This window comes from Giraffa tippelskirchi, chromosome X (genome assembly GCF_054371585.1).
Source record: "Giraffa tippelskirchi isolate mGirTip1 chromosome X, T2T-mGirTip1v1.2.pri, whole genome shotgun sequence".
Taxonomy (NCBI): Eukaryota; Metazoa; Chordata; class Mammalia; order Artiodactyla; family Giraffidae; genus Giraffa; species Giraffa tippelskirchi.
This window is the reverse complement of record NC_137289.1, coordinates 24,793,046-24,810,579: the sequence shown is the minus strand read 5'-3', so window position 1 is coordinate 24,810,579 and position 17,534 is coordinate 24,793,046. Positions and strand designations below refer to the sequence as shown.

The 17,534-nt window shown below is 37.0% G+C and overlaps 1 long non-coding RNA gene across 1 annotated transcript in view; it reads right to left on the bottom strand.

Moving 5' to 3' along the window:
* Nucleotides 1-17,096, bottom strand: part of LOC145536404 (uncharacterized) — a 584,758-nt gene extending 567,662 nt beyond the window's left edge. Inside the window, exon 1 of the long non-coding RNA XR_014075827.1 lies at nt 16,890-17,096. This is a non-coding gene — a long non-coding RNA (uncharacterized LOC145536404). The remainder of the gene's footprint in view (nt 1-16,889) is intronic.
* Nucleotides 17,097-17,534: the final 438 nt, after the last annotated feature.

Here is a 17,534-nt window from a genome sequence, read left to right as displayed (position 1 = left end):
AAAGTTATGACCAACGTAGAAAGCATATTTAAAAGCAGAGACATTACTTTGCCAACAAAGTTCCGTCTAGTCAAGGCTATGGTTTTTCCAGTAGTCATGTATGGATGCGCGAGTTGGATGGTGAAGAAAGCTGAGTGCCGAAAAATTGATGCTTTTGAACTGTGGTGTTGGAGAAGACTCTTGAGAGTCCCTTGGACTGCAAGAAGATCCAACCAGTCCATCCTAAAGGAGATCAGTCCTGGGTGTTCATTGGAAGGACTGATGTTGAAGTTGAAACTCCAATACTTTGGCCACCTCATGTGAAGAGTTGACTCATTGGAAAAGACCCTAATGCTGGGAAGGATTGGGGGCAGGAGGAGAAGGGGATGATTAGAGGATGAGATGGCTGGATGGCATCACCGACTCGATGGACATAGGTTTGGGTAGACTCCGGGAGTTGGTGATGGACAGGGAGGCCTGGCGTGCTGCAATTCATGGGGTCGCAAAGAGTCGGACACGACTGAACTGAACTTACTACAAGGGCTCTGGAACCAGATCGTCTGGGTTTCTATCCAGGTTATAACATATCCTTGTGGTGTGACCTAAGACAAATCTTTTAACATCCATGTACCTTCATTTTCTCTTCGGTAAAGTGGGGACAATAATGGCATCTTTCTCATGGAATTTTTATGAGGATTAAGTGACTTAATCTTTATAGAGTACTTATAAAATTTAGAGTGCAGTTGGTATATGGCAGAAACCAACAAAATATTGTAAGCAATTATCCTTCAATTAAAATAAATTAAAAAACTTTACAGATCATATATAAGCATCATTCAATAAGTACTAATATTGCACCTAGTATGTAAAATGCACAGATTTAAACGGACACACATATAGTGGATAGGAAAGCCCTGATAGACCCCAGATTTTATATACATATATGTACACACACACACACATACACACACACACGTAAGACTCTCATATATTTAAAATTTGTGAACTTACATCATATAATTTTCCTTTTAAAATGTAGCAAATTAAAATGTTAGACACTTCATGATTCCACAATGACATGGCAACGATCATTTATAAAGCTATGAAAGTAAATTTGGCTACTAAAATAAACTCTACTATTTGGTACTATTAACTAAGAACTAAACTGAACTTGCAAATCTGAATCAAAAGTGATGAGGAAGATCAGCATATATAGTCATCCAGGATTCTTGAACAGCACAGGAAATGAAAATAAAAGCTGATCTATCCCATTCCACTGGAAATCAATCTCACACTTGAAATTAAGGAGCAAACACATTTCATCTTTCCCTTACATTCTGTCCCACAATTCAGCAAAGCAAGGGCTGACCACCTAGTTCATACATACATCTTATGGAAACAAGCAGAGAACTTTATCTCTCCATCTTCACACAATTACTAACTTGTTGTCCATATCTAGAGACAAATTCCCAGAAAACACATGATCAGAGAAATGTTACAGGCAAGTATGAAAACATGACAAAACTGATAAATACAGAAAATAGACATCCAAGTCAAGAATTATGGAGGTTACTGAGGAAAATATCAGAAGCAAGAACATGATCGAAGAACCTTGTCTGGGTTTTTAAAATAGGCAATGAAAAGAGACCTGCGCTTAGACATATCCTGAAGAAAAAAAAACAAATTTTAATTGTTAGAATAACTTTTTCTCTTACAATTATCCATAGAGCAAAATAAACAGGTTATCTCAAAAGCTACAAAATTTAATCTAGCATCAAACACCTCAGACACACAGGTTTTTCCAAAAGGCAATGAAAGAAGCAAAATCAATGTGATTTTTAATGGGAAACATAGTGAACTAAGGATTATATACTAAGTCTAACTGTGTTTCATGTACAAAAAACACACAGAACAAAGTCTTAGGCTCACAGTCAAAGGCTCATAGGACAGCTACAAAGGCTAAATTGTACTATCATATATAAATTCTTAGAATAAATATGTGGAATATATGATCATTGCTCAATGAATGAATATTTATGATTCACAAACATGGAAGCAATAATATAAAAAGAGTCAAGCCTTGGCTACCATGGATAAAGACCTAGGAGCCTAACATTAACACTAGCAATGCAGTAAACTGTGGTAAGAACATAAGACTAGCCGGAAAAAGACCTGTTTGGAATCCAAACAATATGAACTATTACTTGGTTAAGGTTACTATTACTTGCAAAGGTTAGTAATTGGGTTCCAAATATATTTGGAACCTGATATCTTGTAGATCAAGAAGCAGCAGTTAGAACTGGACATGGAACAACAGACTGGTTCCAAATTGGGAAAGGAGTACGTCAAGGCTGTATATTGTCACCCTGCTCATTTAAATTATATGCAGAGTACATCATATGAAATGCCAGGCTGGATGAAGGACAAGCTCGAATCAAGATTGCTGGAAAAAATATCAATAACCTCAGATATGCTGATAACACCACCCTTATGGCAGAAAGCGAAGAAAATCTAAAGAGCCTCTTGATGAAAGTGAAAGAGGAGAGTGAAAAATTTGGCTTAAAGCTCAACATTCAGAAAACTAAGATCATGGCATCTGGTCCCATCACTTCATGGCAAATAGATGGAGAAACAATGGAAACAGTGACAGACTTTATTTTCTTGGGGCCCAAAATCACTGCTGATGGTGACTGCAGCCATGAAATTAAAAGGCGCTTGCTCCTTGGAATAAAAGCTATGACCAACCTAGACAGCGTGTTAAAAAGCAGAAACATTACTTTGCCGACAAAGGTCCATCTAGTCAAAGCTATGGTTTTTCCAGTAGTCATGTATGGATGTGAGAGTTGAACCATAAAGAAAGAAGACTCTTGAGAGTCCCTTGGACTGAAAGGAGATCCAACCAGTCCATCCTAAAGGAAATCAGTCTTGAATATTCATTGGAAGGACTGTTGCTGAAGCTGAAGCTCCAATACTTTGGCCACCTGATGCGAAGCACTGACTCATGGGAAAAGACCCTGATGCTGGGAAAGACTGAAGGCAGGAGAAGGGGATGACAGAGGATGAGATGGTTGGATGGTATCACGACTCTATGGACTTGAGTTTGAGTAAGCTCCGGGTGTTGGTGATGGACAGGGAGGCCTTGTGTGCTGCAGTCCATGGGGTCACAAAGAGTCAGACATAACTGAGCAACTGAACTGAACTTGAAATATATTCACCTTCATAACCATATCCATATTTATATTAAACTACCTGAAGCTACTTTGAACTGAATTACTATACTTGCAGTTTCTCTAAGTCTTAATTTCTCATTTTATAAAATAAAGATTAAAACAATGCAGTCTTCTCTGGTGGTCCAGTGGCTAAAACTCCATGCCGCCAATGTAAGGGAACCGGGTTAGATCCCTGATCAAGGAACTAGATCCCATATGCCTCAAGTAAGTGTGTATAAGCCACAACAAAAGATCCTATATTACCACAGCCAGATAAACAAATGTTTTATCTTTAAAAACAGATAACAACAATGATATCTATAGTGTAGGTTTATAGGAAGAAAAAAATAGTGTCAGTATATGAATACTATATAATTCTAAGAAAGTGCCATAATTAAGCCAGAGTGCTTGATCTCAAATCCCCTAGCAAAAGCAACATCATGTTTTGCACTGTATCTTTTTGGAAGAGTCTGACTCATATCATTTGGTTTCTTCTTTGTTCACAATTCTTTGTTAAAACCTGTTACATAAGATGACATAGTCCTCTTTAAGCCTCTTAAACCAGTAAGTCTTAGATTAATCCAGATGTTTACATACACCTCATTGCTCTATGGAAATAGAAATCTTTTTTTTTTCTGATTTACAAGATCCTTCCACATCAAAACACTTCATACATCTACTTTTATTTCTGACCACCCTTACTAAATCTTCATCCTAGCCTTTGTTCTTTATACATAGATCATGCCTCAACTGAATCAGAACACATATGAAATGCAATTCTCTTGGTCTAGACTGTCTAATCCCTTCCTTGCTCCTAAATTATATTCTGAAAGTGAAAGTGTTACTAGCTCTTTGCGACCTCATGGACTGTAACCCGCCAGGCTCCTCTGTCCATGGGATTTCCCAGGCAACAATACTGGAATGGGTAGCCTTTTCCTTCTCCAGACGATCTTCCCAACCCAGGGATCTTCCTAAGCCAGGGTCTTCTGCACTGCAGGCAGATTTTTGTACCATCTGAGCCACCAGGGAAGAGGGCAAATTATAGTCTGTGTGTGTTAGTTGCTCAGTCGTGTCCAACTCTTTGTGACTCCATGGACTGTAGCCCGCCAGGCTCCTCTATCCATGAGGTTCTCCAGGCAAGAATACTGGAGTGAGTTGCCATTCCCTTCTCTTGGCGAGGGCGGGGGGTAGGGTGTCTTCCTGATCCAGAGATCAAACCTGTGTCTCCTGAATTGTAGGCAGATTCTTTACCATCTGAGTCACCTTCCACTATAAATTTCACCTTCACTCTGACAAATTCTCTGATTTTCTAAACTTTTTAAAATCAGAAAATTCTATTCATACTTTTTTTTTTACTTGACTATTCATTGTTTCTTGTGTATTTGTATGACATTCCCCAATAAGTGTAATTTTCTTGGGAAGAAAAACACGTTTTTTTATGAAAAGTTGTTAATGATGTGGGAAAATGCTTATTATTTGGTGTTGAATGAAAACAAGCAGGATAAAAATTGTATATACAAGATGATCTCTACTACATAAAAAAGGATAGAAAGAAGAGTAAAAACAAATATGCTAAAATAATGATAATATTTTCCTCTGGGTGGTGGAATTATAGGTGACTGCTGTTTTCTGCCTTAAACTTGCCTACTTTAATATTTCATATGAGTGTACTTTTATACTCAGGGAAAATGCTTAATGGAACACACATTTTAATTATTTATCCAAATTTTACTCCTGGTGCAGATCTGTTCAAGCAGACACTTTAATGTTTCCTTTAACAGTAGCACCATAAACACGTTTGAATAATTCCCTCACTTTCTCTCAAATCATATTTCTATTGAGAATCACATGTTTCTTATGCATATACTCAAACCTCAAAATTAACCATGTATATGGTTAGGATGCTTATATTTTTAGTGAGAAATAAACCTGAACAGAAGTGTCTCAACAAAATAGGATATTAATTGACTCAGAGAACAGAAATATCAAAAGTATGGCTGACTTCAGACATAAGCTAATCCAGAAATTCAAGACATTATCTGAGTTCCAGCTCTACTGTCATTCACATCTCTTTCTATCTTCCTCAGCCTTCAAACTTTGGCCTCAGGCTATCCTCATAGTATCAAAACAGCCACAGTAACTCCAAACCATGCATTCTCAGAGTAATAAACCCCGGGAAAGTGAAAGTGAAAATGAAAGTCGCTCAGTCATGTCCAATTCTTTGTGACCCCATAGACTTACACAGTCCATAGAATTCTCCAGGCCAGGATACTGGAGTAGGTAGCTGTTACTTTCTCCAGAGGATCTTCTCAACCCTGGGATTGAACCCAGGTCTCCCACATTGCAGGCAGATTCTTTACCAGTTGAGCCACCAGGGAAGCCCAATAAACCACATAGAGAAGAGAAAATCATTGACCCAACATTCTCAAGAAACCTCCTGAGGTTTGTTATGGCTGGACTGGATCACATTATGTGCCTACACAAGAATCATTTATTAAGTGAATGCTGTACACTGATTGGTTTAAGCTAATCCAGACCCACCTGAAGCTAGATGTAGAATCAATTGCATGTAAATCATATGATTGAGAAGATGGTAGAGCTAAAGAAAAGATAAATTTTAGAGGAAATTCAGAATACAATTGACCCTTGAACATATGTGAGGGTTAGGGGTGCTGACCCTCAGCACAGTCACTTTCATGCATCACTTGTAGTTGGCCATCCATATACATGGATCCTCCATATTGGTGGTTCTGCATTCAACTATAGTGTAGCAGTATAGTATTTACCACTAAAAAAAAAAAAAATCAACATATAAGTGGATCTGTGGAGTTCAAAAGCTTGTTGTTCAAGGGTCAACCACACTGTTATATGAAAGAGGAGGGAATCTGCTGAATAGAAAAACAAACATAGCAAAAATAAGCCAATTTTTTTAAGCATTCAATAATTTTTATCTCTCTCTTGATGGACATTTTTGCACTTGTAGCATTGGCAGAAACAATTTTAAAAGTGAAATCTTCTTAGTTCCACAGAGAGCACATAGAGCAAATTATTTATGTTATATACTGAACTATCATAGATTCTGATGCTTTATTCTTTACCAACTAAATCTACTGTTCAACTGAGAACCATCACTTACATCACCCTTTTCTATACATTTCAAGCAATAGCTGGATGATGTGGGGTTTTAGAATTGACTCATTGGAAAAGACCCTGATGGTGGGAAGGATTGTGGGCAGGAGGAGAAGGGGATGACAGAGGATGAGATGGCTGGATGGCATCACTGACTCGATGGACATGAATCTGGGTAAACTCCAGGAGTTGGTGATAGACAGGGAGGCCTGGTGTGCCACAATTCATGGGGTCGCAAAGAGTCGGACACGACTGAGCAACTGAACTGAACTGAACTGATGTGGTTTTATCACTTAAAACAATTTTTCATGAAAGATAATTAACACTGGTGACTATACAATTCATTAGTTGAGGACTTTCTCACATGCCCTGTAGTGCGTGCCATTTAAATTTTGCCTTAGTAAGATTTTAAAAATCACTAAAAGCAAACATTTTTTGGATTACTCATCACTAATATCCAAAACTGTGAATGTTTTAATCATCTACAGTATTTTGGATTAAACCACATAGAATTGCCAATATTTGACTCTTCTTGACCTGCAACAGAGGTAATTTTCTATGGCTCAGCATAAATATACATATATGCACACATATATACACATTCATCCTGATAACTAAGAGCACAGTCATATAGTTTGGAAAACTATAAATGCCCGTTTGATCATTTGATTACTTCATATTTTATACTATGACTAATGGGAAAGGCAAGAAAAATATGTATTTATACAAATACAGATGAAATAATACAATGCAATCCTTTTTGTAAAAAAGTGCTTGATGCACAAAATTTACTGTTTTTCTCCTTGGTGTTATCTTCTTCTAAATTCAAATCTGCCAAAGCACTTCTTGTGGTTTCTTTTCGATACACCCACTGAGTGACCCTAAATAACCTCTACTAACACCCTCAATTTCCTTCCCTGTCAAAGCAGATAGGCAAACAGCAGCTGATGACTGGGTGACTTGATGACCCCAACAGCAGAATGACAAATCTAGTTTTCTGAGAATGGGTAAGCTGACAGAAATGAATCACTCACATCTGTCCCCTAGAAACAAACAGAAAATACCAACACATATCCAAAAACTATTCAGCTACTAATGATCTAAACAGAATTTGACCTCAGTGAGAAAGATATACTCCACCAAGTATTTTTTAATATATTTTGTCAGAGAAAATATTAAAGCATAAATCCTTAAAGACTCTTTATATGGTTTTCCTTTGTGGTGATCTAGTATCTCCCAGCCCTTATTTTTCTTTAGAATGGAGGCTAAGTAGCAGTAAGTAGGAACAAAAGAATTACCATGCAAAATTGTTTCACGAGTACCGCAATCAAATGATACAGGTAAAATCTAGTATTTTATTCCCTCTTTCAAGATCTCAAACAGCCACAAATTTTAGTTAGCTGCCTTGCTTTCACAGCAGTCCAAAAGAACAAGATCTTCTTTGAATTGTTACCATGACAAGGCCTCCTCTTACAGTGACAGTAGACATCAGAGGAGTACTGTAGTGAGGACAGATACTAACTCGGATATATCATCTTGGGAACCATTACTAATCACATGATGCCTGCTAACACTGTAGGAATAGGCAATGCAGAACATCCCATCCAATTCAAAGAGTAACTGTTTACAGATGATTATGTAGACTGTGATCCTTTGCCACAGTGAAAATTTTTCATACTCCACTTCTAGTTCCACATTCTCTCTGCTATTACCCAAATAATCTAGATGGCATATTTAGCAGCCTAGACATTATCTAGAGAGATGATAGTAGACATCATGAATGCAACACTCATTCAATTTAAATGATATTTGAACCAAGGCAGAGCTGAGGCTGGCATTCTAATACAATCATTATGAAATATTCAGAGTGAGAGTGTAAAGGAGTAATTACAATTCTCTTTTGCTTTCTTGGGGAAAAAAATCACAAAAAGTCTATGACCAAAATTAAGTTTCATTAGAATTATGGGATGTTTGAAAAGTACTACCTCTGATTAGAGACTGCACTCTTTAAGAAACTGTTGTCTAAATCAGATTCTTTACAATTCCAAGTATTATACAGTTTAAAAGCTGACTGATGCAAAGAAGACCATTGGGTGATTTTCAACATCCATAAGCTAGAGGTAAAGATGCAAACATATGAAGGAAATTTCATAGGAAGGATTTTATTCTACTTTACCAAAACAAACAGGAAAACTTCTGTATGAAAAGACAGTAAATATCTCACTTGTAATAGAATAAATCTCTAGATCACAGAATCTCTCTCCTTAATGAACAAAGAAATGAGCAAAAGAAATTCCAGAGCATCATCCATATTAATTAAATAATAAAAAACTTAGTATATTATTAACTTTGAAAAGTGACAGCCAAAGAAAGAAGCAAAATATTATAGTGGGGCTCTTTGGGTTTTTACAAATTTCATTCTGAGGAAAGGCAGTAGATCAACAGATTCAGAGTATAGTCATGAACAAACTTCACATCTGGACAAAAGTAGACTGACAAATACCAGGGAAAAACTGTAAGATCTTTAAGAGTGGGATTCCATACTTACAATCATCACGAATTCACCAAAGGCAAGAAAACAGTGACGTTTTTCAGGGTTCCATAATAAATTATAGAACTGATCTAAAATTTCTAGCATATTCTCATTGAGGAATACAATATATTCTCCAAGTTGGTGGGCTGAGTCCAGATATAGGACCTCTTATACAACTGTTGAAGAAACAGCAGAATCCATGCCATCCACACAAAATTATATCTGTGAGCACTGAATCTCTTCCTTCCACCTACCCCAACATTCTTTGCCACATTTCTCAAAATATACTTGGGAGATAAAGAACAATAGGATTCAAATATAATATTAAGTAAAGGACATTTCATCTACCTTATATATGAATAAATGAAACATCTGAATAGAGCTCACACATGGTAAGGATGAGCAATAGGCAATATGAGAAGGAACTGCATGGTCAGAAACCCATTGAAAATAATAAATGAAAATAATATAGCAAGTGTAGCAGACAGTCTTCCTGCTCCTCCTAGATCACCACAAATCCTTTCTTATGTGTTTTTTGTGTGTCCTTTTCTTTGAGGTGAATTTGTTTCTAAAAACCTTCATCAAAGGCTCTTTTACAGAGGTCTGCCCTTCAGGCTATTAGATTCTACTTTGCCTATATTCCAGCAGAAATGGAAGCTCTCAAGAACGTATTGATCTCTCTTGCTCTACCTCAGTCAATCTGGGATTAGTCAATGGCTGATGGGTGAAAAGAGTATGAAAGCCGTTCTTGAGTTGGTTTGAGGGAACTTTGAGCTGTAATTTACATTCTAGAATCTCTACATAAGCTGAATCTACCTTCTGTAAGGCTTTGCCTAAGACACATCAACGCATGGCTTCTCACTGTCCTTTTCTTGCTTCTCCTGGAATTTCCCCTGACAGTACTTCCTACTTTAAAAAAATGACTTACCCAGGAATCTCCCCTCTCAGGGGCTGTTTCTGAAGAATCCAATTTAAGACATGGAAAGAGGAATGAATAATCCAATGTGAAAAAACAGACAACTTCAAAAAAAAAAGGAAGAAAATACCATAACTTGTGTGTAATTCATGCAATGAAAGAGTTTAATAAAAATGCAATTTCAGTGGAATAATGTTCCAGAGAACAAACTGGAATCAAGATTGCAGGGAGAAATATCAACAACCTCAGATATGCAGATGACACTACTCTTATGGCAGAAAGCAAAGAGGAACTAAAGAGCCTCTTGATGAAAGTGAAAGAGGAGAGCGGGAAAGTTGGCTTAAAACTCAACATTCACAAATCTAAGGTCATGGCATCCAATCCCATCACTTCATGGCAAATAGATGGAGAAACAATGGCAACAATGACAGACTTTATCTTCTTGGGCTCTAAAATCACTGTAGATGGTGACTGCAGCCATGAAACTAAAACACACTCCTTGGAAGAAAAGCTATGAGAAACCTAGACAGCATATTAAAAAGCAGAGGCATTACTTTATCGACAAAGTTCAGTCTAGTTAAAGCTAAGGTTTTTCCAGTAGTCATGTATGAATGTGAGAGTTGGACCCTAAAGAAAGCTGACCACTGAAGAACTTATGCTTTTGAACTGTGGTGTTGGAGAAGACTCTTCAGAGTCCCTTGGACAGCAAGAAGATCAAACAAGTCAATCCTAAGCAAAATCAGTCCTGAATATTCATTGGAAGGACTGATGCCGAAACTCCAATACTTTGGCCACCTGATGCAAAGAGCTGACTCATTTGAAAAGACCCTGATGCTGGGAAAGATTGAAGGCAGGAGGAGAAGGGGATGACAGAGGATGAGATAGTTGAATGGCATAACCGACTCGATGGACATGAGTTTGAGTAAGCTCCAGGAGTTGGTGATGGACAGGGAAGCCTGGTGTGCTGCAGTCCATGGGGTCATAAAGAGTTGGACACGACTGAGCAACTGAACTGAAATAATGTCCCAGAGATGAGAAAATTAAGACACCACATTGAAATGATAAGTGAGATAACAGAACAAACCAATGATCAAAACCATTATAGAACTAATAAACATTAATACTCACAAAAGAGATGAATACTGAAAAAAGGAAAGTACCACAAGTAATCACAGGGAATCCAGTAGAAAAAGATAATAAAGCAATTAGAGATAAGATTTGAGGTGTGTGTATATGTGTGTGCATCAGGCAAAGACAATCCAATCAGGGATCCAAATGTGTTTATGTGTGTGTATAATAATATATTGCATATATGTTCATAATATACATATGAAGCTTTACAAGAACATTTCTCTGAAAAAAAGAATGACTCTGTAGAAGATAACACAAGTTCCCCAAAATATATTGATACAGAAATTGATAGACTCAAATCAATGAACAGTCTGATTAAATCATTGAGTTTCAATGTTAATAAAAGAAATAACATGCTTAGGCATTAAACAGACTATGTATAAGAGGAAAGATTTGGCTGATATCAGAATTCTCCACAGATAGTAAAACAATATCTACCAAGTCCTGTCTGAAGTAATGAGTGACCCAAATACATGTATCTAGGTAAGATATCCTTCAGAACAAAGGCTGAAGAATATCTGTAACAAGCAAGAACATCAGAGATTACAGCAAGTCTAGTCATCCATGAAAAAATTACCTGATGATAAAATCTGGTTAAATAGAGATAGATAAGATAAATTATTTCAGAAATGTAGACATTGTGGTAAAAATACTGATGACTAGAATCTAAGTAAAACACAGAACTAAGACAAAAATACTAATGGAATTATAGTTATAAAGTTAATTTTTTTAAGTATATTTGAGTTTAGAAAGCTTGGTTTGGTTGAATCATATAGTCACAAAAATCAAGGTACTAAACTTGTTTGGGAGCAGATTATGGACCAAATCCCTTCCATAATGACTGATGCTGAAAACTTTTAAAAATCACAACAGTAACATTATGGTGCTCTCACACTTATGTAGTCAGCAAGAAATCATTTTGTAAATATTTATTCCTTCCTCAATTTATTGAATGCCATAGGTGAGCTTATCATCTAGTATAGGTAAGAATTCCAAAAAACACTACACTATGCTACCTGAGCCCTTATTTCCAACTGAGCATGTAGAATTTCAATAAATATTGGCTTATTCTTCCTCCATCATTTCCTCCTCTATTTCCTTGGAAAAAAATAATTTTATTTTAATCTTTATTTTGTGTCCAAAATTTCAATAGGCTCTTTTCTATATATTATCTCCTTTAATAGTCACAGTAATCCTACAACTTACAGATAAAATAGAGGCTCAGAGAGGTTTAAGTGAGGAAGAGCCACGAAGCTAGACTTAACTTTTTCTATATGAGACAGTCTGTCCTCGTTGAAGCTCCTGGTACTAAGCTATGAATATGAAGACCGTATTTTAAGTGCTTTAACTACCTGTCTTCTATCAATTCTTCTATCAATTGCCCCCAATCATTAAATTCTCTAAATCCAGAGTTTCTTGTACATGTAAAGTGACCCTTGCATTGCCTAAGTGTACCAGAGATGTCAATGGAGCTATGCAGAACTACAGAAAAAGGAAGACAGAACGAGAAGGCCACAGATTATTATATCAAGTCAACTGTGCACCTTTGCTCTCTCCTCCTGACTCCAATTTTAGATTCTATGATGGCAAAATTGACAAAATAGGAAGAAATGTAGGAAGTCAGGTCCTACGTGTGTGCTTGTGGAGTTTGTGTGTGTGTGTGTGTGTGTGTGTGTGTGTGTGTGTGTGTGTGTGATGCATGTATTTTGCAGGCAGAGAATGATTTAATATACTTTTCCATATGGCTGTATCTTTTTAAATCAAGATTTTCTTTAACAATCACCAAGTGGGAGGCGTTCTGATTAAATGGGCTATTCTTGTCAATTATATGTCACAAATCCCAGCACCCAGATTTCTCAGGATTGCTTCTAATGTGGCCATGAAACCTATTATCCAAGAAGCAGCCATCAGCTGCTTTTCCTCTCACTGAAAATTCAGAATTGAGAAAAGGTTATACAGAAAAGAGAAATGCAGATGTAATTAAGCTGAAGCCAGGGGAGAGAAAAAGTCATTCTGCTCTAATTAACTCTTTCTCACCCCATCAGGACTGAGAAGAGTATGTTCTCAGCCTTCATGCCTAACTGAGGATTGAGAAGGTGACACAAGACTATTTACTACCTCTAGAGAAGAAAGAGCCATGATGAGAACATTACAGCCCAATATCGTAACCCAGGAAACAGACCACAGACTGCAGTGAAAAGTCCAGAGGAGACTGATGTTTGAAATTCAATCTATTGAGTCCTAAACATTTTCTGTCATATTGTCCCCATTCTCCAATTTATCATAAGCATGGCGTAAGTCAACAGAACACACCTCAACCTTACTTTTACTTGCAAAGTGGAATGGCAAAGTAAATGTATCTATATAGTGTTCCATTCTGGGGAACACCACTAGAAGGTTGATTTGTTCTAAAATATAATTTCTGCCACTCCCCTACCCCAATATGCCTTGATGTCTGTAATTAATACCATCGAAAGCAATATTTAATGGCCTCTTGAGTCAAGCACATTTCCTCCAGGTTGACATTCTTCTGCCTGAGATGAGTGACAACCTATTTAGCTAACTTATTGTAGAAATTAACTTACCTACTACATGGCAGAGAGTAGAAACCCAGGAGACTATTTTGTCTGTGAGAAAATTAGCCTAAGAGAATGCCCAAAGTATGGAACCCTGTCAAGACCTAGTGAGACACCACAGGGAGATTCTTGGATTTTAGGAATCAGCATGAGAACCCTGGGCTACTAAGAGGATGAGAAGGAGAAGGGAAACTCCGGCTAGTAATAAAGAAGGCAATGAAAAGTTGATCTGTTTGCTTTATCTGTAAAGTACAGTAAGAAGGTACATAAGGACTGGAAAGATGTAGAAATTCTTGGTGTATGGTAAGTGTGGAAAAGGAGAAGAACTGAAAAGGTGCTAGGACAATTCTAACATAGTTTTAGTCAGATGTAACCTACAGCTGTAGGTTAAATGACTATGTTTCATTTAATCTATGGTGAGTATGTTAAATGAATATGCTTCCCAAGAGGTCCATGCTTCTGGAGTCATTGTAAATCCATCTAAAGAGGCATAACTAGTTTCTGGTCTCACATTTAGGTCTTTAATCCATTTTGAGTTTAACTTTGTGTATGGTGGCTCAACTGGTAAAGAACCTGCCTGCCCATGCAAGAAATGCAAGAGACGCCAGTTTGATCCCTGGGTTGGGAAGATCCCCTGGAGAAGAAAATGGTAATCCACTCCAGTATTCTTGCCTAGAAAATTCCATGGAAAGAAGAGCCTGGTGGGCTACAGTCCATGGAGTCACAAAGAATTGGATATGACTGAGCATATTCACATGGTATTAGGAAGTGTTTTAATTTAATTCTTTTACGTGTAACTGTCCACTTTTCCCAGCACCACTTGTTGAAGAGACTGCCTTTTCTCTATTGTATATTTTTGCCCCCTTTGTCAAATATAAGGTGCTCATAGGTGCGTGGGTTTACCCCTGGGCTTTCTATCTTGTTCTATCAGTCTATGTTTCTATTTTTGTGCTCATACCATAGTGTTTTCAGGACTGCTGCTTTGTAGTATAGTCTGAAGTCAGGAAGGTTGATTTCTCCAGCTTTGTTTTTCTTTCACAAGATTGCTTTGCAAAAAATTATGAAATCTTTTGCTCTACTTCTGTGAAAAATACAATTGGTAGTTAGATAGGGATTGCATTGAATCTGTAGATTGCTTTGAGTAATATAGCCATTTTCGCAGTATTGATTCTTCCAGTCCAAGAACCCAATATATCTCTCGACATGTTTGTGTCATCTTTGATTTCTTTCACCAGTGTCGTTTAGCTTTCTGCATATAGGTCTTTTATTTCTTAAGGTAGGTTGATTTCCAGATATTTTATTCTTTTTGTTGCAAGGGTAAATGGGACTGTTTCCATAATTTCTCTTTCTGATTTTTCATTGTTAGTATATAGGAATGCAAGGGATTTCTGTGTTTTAATTTTATATCCTATGACATTACTATATTCATTGATTAGCTCTAGTAATTCTCTCTCGTGGCATCTTTTGGGGTTTCTACGTATAGTATCATGTCATCTACAAACAGTGAGAGTCCTCCAATTAAAAAATAAATTAAAATACAAAAAGAGGCATATCTGATAAGTGAATCCCATATGAATATGCTCATGTTGGAAGGGTTCAGAAAGTATTCTCGAAGAGGGATTAAATCCTAAGTAGCATCTAAAGACTATAATGAGCAACACTAGGTTGATATAAGGAAGACTCTGTTTAATTCAGTTGTGAAGGACAGAATGTTTATTTAATACTCCTATTGCTCTTTGAGAGATGACCAGCAATGAGAAAGGAATCTGAAGACTAAACATGAGTAAATGTCTTAATTTTCAAAAGCAATAATGTTGGATTCTAGGCGAAAAACTGATAGAAATATTTATTTCCAGAAAAATTCAAGAATGTGTTAATAAGCAGGTGACTTTGGGGGCATTTATGAAATCAGCCAATGTGGGTTCTCTAAAATGCATGTTTGTTTCTTTTTTCCAGAGTGTTACTTAGCTGGCAGATTTGCTGAATATTACAATTACAATTCATGTCAATTTCAGAAAAGAATATAATAACTCTGGCAACTACATGGAATTATGCTGACTGGACTCAGTTAAGTAGATACTTATGAAGCTGGATGACCATTGCCAGAGTATGCAACCTGAAGAATAAATCAGTGGCAACTTGGATGAACAGGTTCCTCTTATAGATCTTACTCACTTTCTCATTAACTTGGAGAATCTGAGAAAGTTCAAACATGAACACGTTTATATATTAAAGTAAAAACAGTTAATATAACAAAATCTTGATTCAAAGACATGTCAATAGACTGGAATGATAAGTCAAATAATATAATTTAAAAACAATAGTTCTGTACTTAGGAAGAAAATGATCTTCCCATAGAGGGGAAAAATTTTAAAGGCTCTCCCCTCTATGACCTGGTCAAGCCAACCCAGTAAAAGGTATCTCTCATTTTCAGAGATATATGGGCAACCAGGAGAAAATCCAAAGGATGGGGCTAAGTAGTTTTAAAACGGTAACATATAAAGAATATTTGAAAATCTGACAATATCTAGATGGCAAAAACAAAGAAACGGAAGCAGAAGTTGAGCAATGATGGATGTTACCTATCTGAAGAGCTATCATGTGGAACAAGATATAGACTTATTCTGTGTAGCTCCCAGAGTACAATTAGAAGCAATGAAAAGCTAAAAGGAGGTATGTTGCAATTCAGTGTAAGGAGGTCAACAGACAGAAAAGAAGATTGCCTTGTATAATACTGAGCTCCTTTCTTGAAATGATAAACCAGACTAAATGCTCTATACAGTCAGCAAAAACAAGACCGGGAGCTGACTGTGGCTCAGATCACAGACTCCTTATTGCCAAATTCAGACTTAAATTGAAGAAAGTAGAGAAAACCACTAGACCATTCAGGTATGACCTAAATCAAATCCCTTATGATTATACAGTGGAAATGAGGAATAGATTCAAGGGATTAGATCTGATAGACAGAGTGCCTGAAGCACTATGGATGGAGATTCGTGACATTGTATAGGAAGCAGGGATCAAGAACCATGCCCAAGAAAAAGAAATGCAAAAAGGCAAAATGATTATCTGAGGAGCCCTTACAAATAGCTGAGAAAAGAAGAGAAGCGAAAGGTAAAGGAGAAAAGGAAAGATATACCCATTTGAATGTAGAGTTCCAAATAGTACCAAGGAGAGATAAGAAAGCCTTCCTCAGGGATCAATGCAAAGAAATAGAGGAAAAAAATAGAATGGGAAAGACTAGAGATCTCTTCAAGAAAATGAGAGATACCAAGGGAACATTTCATGCAAAGCTGGGCACAATAAAGAACAGAAATGGTATGGACCTACCAGAAGCAGAAGATATTAAGAAGAGGTGGCAAGAATACACAGAAGAACTATACAAAAAAGACAACCACGATGCTGTGATCACTCACCTAGAACCAGACATCCTGGCATGTGAAGTCAAATGGGCCTTAGGAAGCATCACGACGAACAAAGTTAGTGGAGGTGATGGAATTTCAGCTGAGCTATTCCAAATCCTAAAAGATGATGCTGTGAAAGTGATGTACTCAAAATGCCAGCAAATCCGGAAAATTCAGCAGTGGCCACAGAACTGGAAAAGGTCAGTTTTCATTCCAATCCTAAAAAAAGACAATGCCAAAGAATGTTCAAACAAACACACAATTTATACTCATCTCACACGCTAGCAAAGTAATGCTCAAAATTCTCCAAGCCAGGCTTCAACAGTATGTGAACCATGAAATTCCAGATGTTCAAGCTGGATTTAGAAAAGGCAGAGGAACCAGAAATCACAATGCCAACATCCGCTGGATCATTGAAAAAGCAAGAGGGTTCCAGAAAAACATCTATGTTTGCTTTCTAGACTATGCCAAAGCCTTTGACTCTGTGGATCACAACAAATTATGGAAAATTCTTAACAAGATGGGAATACCAGACCATCTGACCTGCCTCCTGATAAATCTGTATGCAAGTCAAGAAGCAACAGTTGGAACTGGACATGGAACAACAGATTGGTTCCAAATCGGGAAAGGAGTACGTCAAGGCTGTCTATTGTCACC